This window comes from Delphinus delphis, chromosome 7 (assembly GCF_949987515.2).
Source record: "Delphinus delphis chromosome 7, mDelDel1.2, whole genome shotgun sequence".
NCBI classification, from domain to species: Eukaryota; Metazoa; Chordata; class Mammalia; order Artiodactyla; family Delphinidae; genus Delphinus; species Delphinus delphis.
In genome coordinates this window covers 91,058,846-91,071,774 of record NC_082689.1, presented here as the reverse complement: position 1 = coordinate 91,071,774, position 12,929 = coordinate 91,058,846, and the positions used below count along the sequence as shown (strand labels likewise).

The window sequence follows — 12,929 nt, the reverse complement described above, 5'->3', positions numbered from 1 at the left end:
GCACAACTTTCTCATCCATCAACTATGCTGTGTTCCCAACCATATCAGGGGATTTGCTCACACTGTGCTCTCCCTGCTCACAGGTACGTAATACCTACCCAACTCTCAGACCTCAGCTTAAATGTTTTTTAATCTTTTTTTTTTCAGGGACATTTTCCTGAACACCCAGACCAGGTGGATATACACTATATCACTGTAGCTAAGAACACAGACTCTAGAGACAGGACACAGAATCTAGATGAAAACTGACTTGGCCAGTGGCCAGCTCTGTGACCTTCCGCAAGTTAGTAATCCTTCCATTGCCTCAAGTTCTTCAGCTATCCAATGGAAATTATAACTATTGCAATTATACTTTGTAGGGTTGTAGGAAGTAAATATAAGGAGTTTCTATTATTGTTATAAAGCTCTCATAGCCCTGTGTACTTCACTGATCTTTTCATATTAGTACTTTTAGTACTAATTAGTTTATATGTTGCTATGACTATTTGATAGATATCGTTCTCTCCCACTACAATATAAGTCCCATGATGTTAGGGAGTTTACCACTGGATCTCCAGGACCTAGGACAGTACTAATTCATACTAGACACTAATTAAGTATTTGATTGAATAAATGAATGAATGAATAGTGGCTTCTGTAGGTGGCAGCTTACAACTTCTTATATTGTGGGCAATGACAGCCATTTCTACCCTAACTTTTCACAATTGTTCACTCAGTGCTTCTCATTACCTACACGTCTTAGATATTAGGGTCTCCAAATTACTTCTGAATGACTCTGGGCATGGCTTTCTGGTATACACCTGAGAACAGCAATTCTCAACTCTGGTATGTAGTGAGCTGAAAAGTTTTCTAAGTAATTTGTTACTGATAATGGTAGAAAGACCAAAGTTTGCAAAAGACATGCTATTTTTACTTATTAAGGTAAAGTTTATGAACAGTGAAATGCACACTTTTTGAGATTTCACAAACGCATACCCACTTGACTACCACGCGAATAAACAGTATATTTCCATCACCCCAGAAAACTGCCTCTTACCTATATTTGGTCAACCCACAACTCCCACAGACAATCTCTGTTCTGATTTTCTCCCCACCATCACTGAGATATAATTTACATATAACATTAAGTGTGAAGTGTACAACGTGTTGATTTGATACACTTGTATATTGCAAAATGATTATCACCACGGTGTTAGCTAATGCCATCATATCATATAATTACCATTTCTTTTTGTGATACAAATGTTTAAGATCTACTCTCTTAGCAACTTTCAAGTATATAATACAGTATTATTAACTATAATCCCCATATACTTTACATTAGATTCCCCAAACTTATTCAACTTGTAACTGGAAGTTTGCACTCTTTGAACAGCATCTCCCCATTTCCCCCATCCCCCAACCCCTGGTAACCACCATTCTACTTTCTCTTTCTATTATTTGGTTTTTTAAGATTCTACATATAAGTGATATCATCCATCATTTGTCTTTCTCTGCCTGACTTATTTCACTAAGCCTAACGCCACCAAGGTCCATCCATGTTGCCAAAAATGGAAGGATTTCCTTCTTTCTCATGGCTTAATAATATTACAGTGTGTGTGTGTTTATGTGTGTATGCCGCATCTTCTTTATCCATTCATCTACTGATGGACGCTTAGGTTGTTTCCATACCTTGGCTATTCTGAATAATGCTGCAATGAACGTGAGGCTGCAGCTATATTTTTAAGAGCCTATTTTCATTTCCTTTGTGTATCTACTGTAGGTTTTTGCTTTGTAGTTACCAGGCTGTTTACATAAAACATCTCCAGATAAAATACTCTATTTTACACTTGTAACAACTTAACTCTGATCACATACAATAACTCTGTCCTTTGACTCCACCCCCCCATGTGTTTGATTTCACCATTTACCTCTTTTAATATGGTGTATTCATCAATAAATTATTGTAGCCATAGTGATTTTTAATACACTTGTTTTTTTAGCTTTTATACTAGAGTTAAGTGGTCAACACTTCACCATATTACAGTATCAGGGTATTCTGAATTTGACTATATACTTACATTACCAGTGTGTTGTATATTTTCATGATTTCCTGTTGCGAATTAGCATCCTTTCATTTCAGCTGGAAGAACTTCCAGTGTTTCTTGCAAGGCATGTCTAGCACTGATGAATTCCCTCAGCTTTTACTTCCCTCAGCTTTTATTTGTCTGTTTCTTGTGAGGCACGTCTAGCACTGATGAATTCCCTCAGCTTCTATTTGTCTGGGAAAGTCTTTATCTCTCCATTTCTGAAGGACAGTTTTGTCAGATTGAGTGTTCTTGGTTGACAATTTTTTTCTTTCAACGCTGTGAATATATCATCCCTTTCTTTCCTGACCTGCAAAGCTTTGGCTAAGAAATCTGTTGAGAGCCTTATGGGGGGAGGGGGTTCCTTTGTAAGTTACAAGCTTTTTTTTCTCTTACAGATTTTAAGATTCTCTCTTTGTCTTTGATTTTTGACAGTTATATATAACATATAACATATATCATATAACATATCTATGATAATGTATCTTGGAGAGGATCTCTTGAAGCTGATTTTGTTTGGTGACCTATGAGCTTCATAAATTTGGATATCCAAATCTCTCCCCAGATTTGCCATTATTTCTATCATTATTTCTTTAAGTTATATTTCTGTTCCCTCTCCCAACCTTCTCCTTTTGGAACTCTAATTATTCACGCATTGGTTCTTGGGATAGTATCCCGTATGTTGCATTGGTTTTCTTCACTCTTTTTTCATTTTAAAAAACGTGTTCTCCTCTGAATGGAAAATTTCAAAGTTCCTGTCTTCTAATGCACAGATTCTGTCTTCTGCTTGATCCATTCTACTCGTGATGCTCTCTATTATATTTTCCATTGTATTCATAGTATTTTTTAGTTCCAGAATTTCTGTTTGGTTCTCTTTTTTAAAATTCTGTCTCTTTGTTAAATTCATTTGGTTTGTGTATTGTTTTCCTGATTTCTTGAATTCTTGTTTTCTGGTAGCTCACTGAGTTTCATTGAAACACCTTTTTAAAATTCTTTATCGGGGAAAGGGCAGATCTGCCTGTCTTTGGGTTTGGTTACTGGGAGATTATTGTGATCCTTTGATGGTATCATGTTATCTTGATTTTTTTCATGTTCCTTGAAGTTTTGTGTTGCTCTCTTCATTTTTAAAGTAGCATTCACCTCCTCTAGGCTTCATAACTGCCTTCCACTCCAACATGTCCAAATTTGTAATTTTTTGAAGAGTGTTGCAAATTCTCCTCTGAAAACCTGGACTTCCACAAAGCCTCTTTCATCTCTGGCGATTACCTAAGACAATGTTTTCCAGGGGATCCTGGCCCATCGCCATGAGGGGCTGGAACTAGTTCATGGGCTATGGCAGTGTCCATTGCTGGGAGGTCTGTCTGCCTATCACACATGTGAGACTCCTCCTGGGTCCCTTGGCGTTTGGGGCTGGATTCCACAGCTGCCTCAATAGCACTTTTGTCTGAGGATGGATGCTGAATTCTTCTTGGCGGTGGGGATAAAATTAGGGCCACTTTATGCTTCCATGATGCTAACATGACTTCAGTTCTCATTTCTAACACCACAGATCGCTTTGCCTGTTCTTGAACTGTACAGGAAGTCCCCTACATAGGAACCTTCAAGTTGTGAAATTTCAAAGATGCGAATGTGGAGCTTACAAATGAAGACCTGATGGAACTGGAGGCCCAGAGAAAGGACAAAGAGAGACAAGAGGAAGAAGAAGTAACTGAAGAACCAAAGAGATTCACGACGCAGGAAATGGCAAGGGGATTTTCTTTACTTGAGGAAGCACTGTTAGTTTCTGAGGCACAGGACTCGAACGTAGAATGGTACAGGAAGGTTGCAGCAGCCATTCAGAATGCAATCCAGTGCTACCGTGTCATCTATGATGGGGGAAAAAAAAAACTACCCAGACATCACTGGATCGTTTTTTCAAGACGGTAGATAGAATTGAATCCAGCAAGGAACCAGCACCCGTGCCATCAGCGTCAGGCGTGAGTGAAATTGCGGCTTGCCCCCCGTCTCCTATCGCTGACAATCCTTCAGCTCTACCATCTCCCACTCCTCTCCCTCCTCCAGTCAGTAACTCTTCTCGCCTGTTTCCTCGATGCCAGCCCCTGTATGCCAGTTGTTGTACTGTACTACTGCACTTTTCAAGGTTCTGTACTGTAAGGTTAAAAATGTTTTATTTTTTTGTGTTTATTTTTTATGTATTATTTGCGTGAAAAGTATTATAAACCTATTACAGTACTATATAGCCGACTGTGTTAGTTGGGTACCTAGGCTAACTTTGTTGGACTTAGGAACAAATCGGAGTTACAAACATGCTTTCGGGATGGAACCCGAACTGTATAAAAGCACAGTGATCTTTGATATATAACTTTAACTCTTCAATGTAAAAATTTTGAGGTTTATCCACATTGAGTGTTTCAGTAGTTTATTCGTTTTTATTGCTGAATAGTATTCCACTATATGAATATAATTCATTTTGTTTACTAATTCTCTTGTAGAGGAACATTGATTGGGTTGTTTTCAATTTGGGGCAACTATGAATTAAGCTTCAATGAACATTATTTATCGAGTATTTTTGTGGACATATGTTTTCATTTCTCTCATATAAATACCTAGGAGTGGGATTTCTGAGTAATAGGGTAAGTACGTGTTTAATATCATTAACAAAGCTGCCAGATATCTGTCCATAGTAATCGTTTTTACACTCTCATCAACACAGGTGAAAATCTTAGTTGCTCTACAGCCTTGCCAATAATTGGTATTGTCAGTTAGTAGTAGTAGCCATTCTATTGAGTGTGATATGGTATCTCATGTTCTGTTGCTTTAATTTGTGTTTTCCAGATGACTAATAATGTGAGGAATCATTTAATGCCTTTATTGGCTATGGCTACATCTTCTCTTGTGAGGTGTCTCTCTAAGTGTTTTGCCCACGTTTTATCGGGTGTTTGACTTTTAATTGTTGATTTGCATGTTGATGGGAAAATTAATAAAGTAGTCTCGCTCAGGCTTCAGAGGCAGAAGAAGCAGGCCTCTGACCGACGTGTGACTTTGCCTGGACTGCACACCTGCTTACACACCTAACAATTGCTGCTAGCAAGTCAAACGGCGCTTACGAGAAGAAAGGGAGTGGGTCTTGGAATTTCTTGAGCCCTGGGGACCTAGCCGGCTCCCCGGGGTCTGGAAAATCTTGTGACTCACATGATGAAATCAACACCATTGTTATAATTGAACCAGAGCTGCATTTTTTGGCGCAAACTGATAATATCAGTTTGTGGCCTGGAATTATAAACAGAAGCCCCCAGAACTCCAATCAGAAGTCTCACCTGTGGGTTGGACGCACTGCCCGGGACCCTTCCCAATTTTGATTCCAGATTGCTGTTACTCGGGACTTCACAGCTGCTGTTTGCATCTGGAAGTAGGTGTCGGCCCAATTCGGTGATGTACATACCCTGTTACGTTTTTCTAATATTTGGATTCTTTTCCTTCTAATGATTCTATATTAAAATTAAGTTAAATCACCTTTCATTAAAGAATGATTAAAGCTGTTTATTTGTGTGAGACGAGTGGTTAGTTCACCAGCAAATCCAACAAACCTTAGAACAGAAGGCAGGTTTTCACCAAAACATGTGGATACAGAACCTTTGTCAGATATATGTAAAATAATTTTTTTTTCAGTTTATGTCTTGCGCTTATATTTTCCTAATGGGTTTTTTGGCAACAGAAGTTTTTAATTTTGATAAAGTCCAATTAATTATCTTTGTTGTTGGTACTGATTTATGATTAGTGCTTTCTGGGTCAAAAGTAATCTTTTCCTCCCCTAATATGCTTTAATATATGCTCCCATATTTTCTGCTAAATTCTTAAAAGTCTCATGTTTTAATCCTCCAAATTTATATTTTTTAAAGATTCACTATTGTAGAGTTCTGTTTTCCTACAAATTTTAAAATCATGTGGTCAATTTATACAAAATATTTGATGAGCTTTTAATTGGGACTGCATTAAGTCTACAGATTGACTTGAGGAAAATAAGGTATTTTAATACTGTTGAATTTTCATAATGTATAAAAACAGCGTTTCTCTCCATTTCATGAATTTTTCATTACTGATTATTAATTTTTCATTTTCATTAATTTCTCTCAGTAATAATTTGCGGTTTTTAGTTAAGAAGTCTTACACATCTTTCATTAAATTGATTTTAAGAATTTTTTGTTTCTTGATGTTACTAAAATGGAATATTTTTTATAGTTTTTCAATTGCTTGGTAACATTAGAAATACAAAGATTTTATATACTAACACACAAAACATACAAAAATACAACTTTTATATATTAACCCTTTATACTGTTACAATGCTAAATTGTAACTTATTATTTGTAGTAATTTTTTTGTAGTTTCCCAATCTATGTACAAAATCTTGTTGTCCACAAATAAAGACAGTTCACCTCCTATCTTCCATTTAATTATTATGCCATTTTTTTCCTTACTTTATTGCATTGGCTAGAACGTTCAGTAAAATGTTGAATAGCAGTGGAGAGAGTGTACGTACTTGCTTGTTCACAGTCTTAAGAGAGAAGTATAAAAATTTCACAAATAAGTATTATGCTAGTTATAGAATTTTTTAAATTGTTATTAATAAGATTGAAAAAAATAAATTCTATTTCTACTCTGCCAAGAGCTTTAAAATGATTGAATATTGGATTTTGCCAAATGCTTTTTATTGTTGACACAATCCTCTTCCTTTATAATTTTGTCAATGTTGTGGATCTCACTGATTCAATTTTGAAAAACAACAAAAGTAGCATTCCTGAGATAAACCTTCTTAATAATGTATTGCTATATTTAATTTATTAACTAACTTATTTTGCTAAGTTTTGGTTCTACATTCATCAGAGTCATTGGTGTCTTCCTTTCTTTCAATATTGATGTCAGATTTTGGCATCAGGGTTAGGCTGGCTTCACAAAATGTATTGGGAAGTCTTCCTCTCTCCTCTTATTTTCTGATATATTGTACATGAGATTGGTTTATATGTTCCTTAAATATATGATAAAATTAATCAATGAAACTCTCCGGGATGGATTTTCTTTCTAGAAGATTTTGATTTTAAAATTTAATTATTTCAACAAATATCGGACAATTTAGATTTTATATTTCATCACATTTAAGTATTAGTAAGTTGTGTTTTTAAAGATATTCGAGTAGGTCATTTAAGTTTGTTGAATTTATTTGGATAAATTTGTGTATAATATTCCTTGCAATATCTATAGACTCTCTAGTGATATCCTATCTTTCATTCCTAATTCTGATAATTTTGGTAATTGGTAAGATTTTTTTAATGTTTTTATTCTTGATTATTCTTGCTAGAGTTTACATTTTTTTAAATGCAACTTTTTACTTTGTTATTTATTTTTTTGTTTTTAATTTCATTATTTTCTGCCTTTATCTTTGCTTTTTTCTTCTCATTTACTTACTTTGGTTTTAATTTACTCTTCTCTCACAAGCTTATTAAGTTGGGAGATTAAACCATTCATTTTAAGCCATTTTTTCCTTTTTAATGTATAGCATAGCATGTAAAGCTATACATCTTCTTTTAAGTATTGCTTTAACAGCACTCAACCGACACTGACATATTTTATTTTCCCTAACACCTTAACATTCAGTTTGAAATTCTTTATTTCCTTATGATTCTTCTTTGAGCCATGGTTTATGTAGAAGAATGCTGTTCAATTTCCAAATATTTGAGGATTTTTCATATATATTTTTGTTTTACTTCTAAGAATTCAGTTGTGTTCAGAGAATATATGCTCTATAATTTCCATTTTTTAGAAGGCATTGAGACTTCCGTTTATGGCCCAGCATATTATCCCTCTTAAAGATTCTTCCACATGTACTTGAAAATAAGGTCTTTTCTGCAGTTGTTGGATCTATTGTTTATAAATTTCAATTAGGTCATGTTAGTTATATATTGTTCAAATCTTCTATATTTTTATTTCTTAATTACTGAGAGAAGGGTATTGTTATCTCCAGTTACAATTATGGATCTATGTATTTTTCCCATTAGTTCTGCCAGTTTTTGTATTTTGTAGATACGTAGTAAATGTAGATATACATTTACAACTATTATGTGTTCTTGATTAATTAGCTGTTTTATCATTATGAATTAGTCTTCCCCATTTCTGCTGATACTCCTAGTCTTGAAGATTACTTTGTCTGATAGTAACACACTCCCCGTTGCTTTTATATGTACTATTTGCATGGTAAATCTTTTTTCCATTCTCTTACTTTCTTCTTCTCTGTGTCTTTATCATTAAAACGAATCTTTTGTAGCCAGCAAAGAGTTGGGTTTTCTTTTCCATCCAATCTTATAATCGGAGTGTTCACTCCATATACATGTATCATAATTTTTGACCTAGTTGTGTTTATGTCTACTATTTTGATATTTATGTTCTCATAGTCCCATCTGGCTTTTGTTCCTCTCTTTCTCTTTTTCTGATTTATTTTATGTTAAGTGAATATTCTAACCTTCCACATCAATTCATTTATTAACTTTTTATGCATCCTAATTTATTATAGTCTTCTTATAGTTAATATTTTACATAAAATTAATAGAAGGAATAAAAAGGTAGTCTTTTATTTATCTACATTTTCACCTTTTCCTATGCTTTTCTGTAGAACTGAGTTTCCTTCTGTTGCGAGATGGAGGCTGTTTGTTTTGCTCCTAGTCCCAGGGTGTATCCCTCACTTTAGAATGTGTTCTTTAGTCTAAAGGGCAGTTCTTATTTTAGTGTATGGTCTTTACTCTTAAGGCTGGTCTTTATGTGGTCTCTCCACTCTGCCTGGGACAGAACTCTAGTATCTTACAGTCCTCTGCAACCTTCGGTACTTCTGTTTAGCTCTTTGACCCAAAGCAATGATTCTTGGCTTAGCCTTACAGATCTTGCTTTGTGAATGCACATCTCAGCCCCTGATGAACTACACTGAAGGCTCACACAGACTTTTGTCCTCCTCCCTTACCTCCACACCTGGCTTCCTGTTCTCTGGTAACATCCTTCACAAATTCCAGATGTTTCAGCAACCCCTATCTCCCATGTCTGCACTCTCAGTTCAGTTTCTTCACTACTCTTCTTGGCTTCTACCTCCTTAATGTGGTAGAAAGTGTGAGACAATGTGGGACAAGCCTCACGTGTTTGTTTTTTCTCAAGGATCACGGTCTCCCTCTCCTGTTGTTCAGTTCTAGACACAGTTGTCTTACATATTTTGTTCAATCTTACAGTAATTTACTGTGAGAAGGTGAGTCTAGTAACAGATACTCCACTATAGCTGGAAACACAATTCCCAGTGATTTACTGTTTTAAATTCAAAATTATCCACATAATAAGGTCACTTTTTAAAATGTGAACATGAATTTTCAGTGCATCAGATTCAGTTATAAATGGTATAATACTATGAATAACCATGGACATACCTTTGAGAGTGTGTCCTGCCGATAAGTGTCATCTGTTACATGGGTTATGAAGAGAAGGTTGAGAGCTGTTCCTCCAGAGGGAGCCAGAGTGTTCCCCTTCCCCAGAACACATCCTAAGTTACCTGTAGGAACGTTAGAGATACGCTATTTAATAATAATGTTATTATCCCCCTATTGCAGTTCCAGTGTTTCTTCTGCAATTGCTTATTTTGAGTTCTGTGTAACTTTTCAGGGATTAAGTGCTACCACAATACATGCAACTCGGGAGACAAATTTACATCTTTCCTATTTCATTTACTGCATATCAGAGAAGCTGACTCCTAGGAGACCAATAAACTAAGAACCTGCAAACTCCAGGTCTGCAGACTGGTTTTGTGTGTAGTTGGTTCTTACAGCTCTCATCATGCTTCAGCATGATCATCCTCTGCTCCTGGCTTTCTTCTCTGTTTCTGCTCCACAGAATACCATTTCTGCTTATTCCTGGGTCCATTACCCAATAGTTGATTTCACTGTCATTTTCTTATTTCATGGAGAGTGATACTAAATAATTTGTTCATTCAACTAATCATATCATAAGATGGGTATCTTCCAGCCACTCACCTAAATGTTGGAGACTGAGCAGTGAACGCAAAGTCAGATTCCCTTCTGTTCTGGAATTCACAATCTACTGGAATCACCCTAACTCAGAAACCACACCGCTGTGAATTGTATCTAGTGGGAAGACTAATGATGAGTGCTAGAGAGGAATTTCTTCACTGGGGAACCTGCAGCAGAATTATTATTTACTTTCTTGCCTCCTTGAGGTGTAGGCTTCATCAGAAAACCAAGGTCGGTGGTAAGTACCTTCCAGTCTATGAGTCCTCTTTATGTGTTTTTATTCTAATTAACCACCTTGATAAACACATTCAGCAGCGCTCCTGGCCTGACAGAAACCTCGGTTGTTCTGTGGTCACACAGTACATGTCTTGAAATGTGCGGAGGTGTGTTACATGTCCAGCAGAGTGGACACTTGTATCTACTATTGGTAACACTCCGAGGGGATACTGTGCTCCCTCACACTCTGCTTGAATTTAAAAGTTGGATGTTACCCAAACTGAAAACTTTCTTAAGACATGTTATGTCTTCACCCTGCTGATCAGAAATACACCTAAAATATTCTAGTGATTTGTGGCATATGTGCACATTAACACCAAAGCAATCTTGTGCTACTTCAAGACAGACAGATAAGTGTTTCATTTTTCTACTATTTTCAGAAATGAAATACTTCTCCATTAGTGTAATTTCCAAATAACTGCTATTTATCAAAATACGGATTGAAAATAATTAACTACTGTTGAAGGATATCTATCAAAATTATATTTGAATAAACAGTGCCATGGATACATCATACTTTACTGACTCATTGATTGTTTCACTGTTTTATACTAAAGATTACAACAAGACCAGCGGTTCATCAGGTATGCTTAGTTGTTGATACTTCTGCTGCCTTCTAACACCTCCTTTTTTCTACCTATAGATATATTAGTTTATAGAAGTTCCTCCCTTGGGAATTCTCTGGTGGTCCAGGGGTTGGGACTCCACTGCAGGGGACACAGGTTCAATCCCTGGTCAGGGAACTAAGATCCTGCAAGCCACGCAGTGCAGCCCAAGAAAAGAATTTCCTTCCCATACCACAGTTTGCTTGGCAACAATATTAGTTTGCTAAGAAAAAAAATGAATAAATACTTTGATTTTATAATCGTACAAAGATAACAGAATAGTGAAGGTACATGAGCTTTGTGACTTTTTTGTTCACTGTACAGTATAACATTTAAAACAATTATTTCTTTTTTTATTGAGGCAACATTGGTTTATAACATTATACGAGTTTCAAGTGTAAACATTATATTTTGACTTTTGTACACACCTCAGTGGGCTCACCACCAAATATTTAGTTTCCATTTGTCACCATACGGCTTATCCCTTTATCCATTTTGCCGTCACTCCTACCCCTTCGCCCCGGTAACCACTACTCTTTTCTCTGTATCTATGTGTTTGTAAAACAATTATTTCTTGATAAAGCATGTTTGTGCTTTGATTGTTTGCTATAATGCTGACCTCCAGACGTATATACTTATATATATATGTATTCTATATATTATATGTAAAGAGGTTATAATTACATGACCATTTTGTTTACATCTAAGTGAAAAATAAACTAGAGTTATATTTCTCAAAAAAAAGTTACTTTTTTATAAATAGTAATAAGAATGGCAAAAGGATTAAAGAAAAAGTAGAACAGATGTTAATATACTCATGGTAAGATTGGCATCCTTACTAAAAGGAGGCTGTGGCTGCAGCAGGTAGACCTAGCAAGGGAGAAGTATTAGATGTTGTAGGAGAGGATGCGGGGGGGTCATATTAAGAATTTTGGTGTTTCTCTAAGAGCAATGGGAAGCCATTTGTTTTAGGCACTTAAAACAATAAAAAAAAAAGTGTTTTATCCTTTAAAAAAAAAAGATTGGCATCCTTACCACATCATTTTTAGAAGTCTATCTTGAACTATATATTAGGTTCTAGAGAATATTTATAACTTAAATAACATAAAAATAATCATTTTTCTCATTTATGTTGTCTGTGGGGAGCTGGGAGATGGATTACAGTAATTAGTAGGAAACCAAACTTCAGTGCACATTCAAGTTGACAGTGGGTCATCTTAATTTTCACAACTTACCAAATGGAACTTATTTTGGGAAACAAAAATGTTCCTCGCCCAATCTAAGAAAAGTGTAGATTGAGTGTAATTAGGTGGATATTCTCTCCTAGAATGGTGGTGACCTACAGTAAAATAGACCTATGGATGCAGAATCCAAACCTGAAAGCATTTTGGTGTGAGTCACTAGCAGATTTCCACATGGTACGGGTGACAGCATCAGGAACTCCAAAGAACACTGTGTGCTCATGTATCCACCTTACCAACCAGACCAGAAGGTGACATAGGAGTCTTTTGCTCACCAAAGCTTTAGGCATTAGGGGATGCCTTACACTCTGCCCAGCTCCCCTGGACCCCTTTTACTGGTCTTGTGTATCCTCACTGCAGCCTCTTTATGTCACCTGTTAACAGCTCATCCCAGCAACATTCTTCAGAGGATTGCTGTGGACTTCTAGAAACCACTTTCCTGGAAGAACCTTAAAGTTTGCATAGCCCCTGGGAGACTGGTAGCCAATAAGTGACTGAAGACAGGGTATAAGAACCTTCCCTTGCCTGGAGGAGGAAAATACACTGCAGTCTTTCAACTGTAGAGTTCACGGGATCAGGCTGAGGCTAGGATAACACCTGAAATTGCTCTTTGCTTAGTTTCTTCCTTCTCCCACTCCCTTACCTGTTTCTCCTGGGAGCATTCTCCCAAATCATCTGTATACAAAT

At 36.2% G+C, this 12,929-nt stretch overlaps 1 long non-coding RNA gene across 1 annotated transcript in view; it reads right to left on the bottom strand.

Annotated features, from left to right (window-relative positions):
* LOC132428660 (uncharacterized) overlaps positions 1-12,929 on the bottom strand; it is a 192,027-nt gene that overhangs the window by 77,544 nt on the left and 101,554 nt on the right. The window contains exon 3 of the long non-coding RNA XR_009520176.1: positions 9,524-9,645. This is a non-coding gene — a long non-coding RNA (uncharacterized lncRNA). The remainder of the gene's footprint in view (positions 1-9,523; positions 9,646-12,929) is intronic.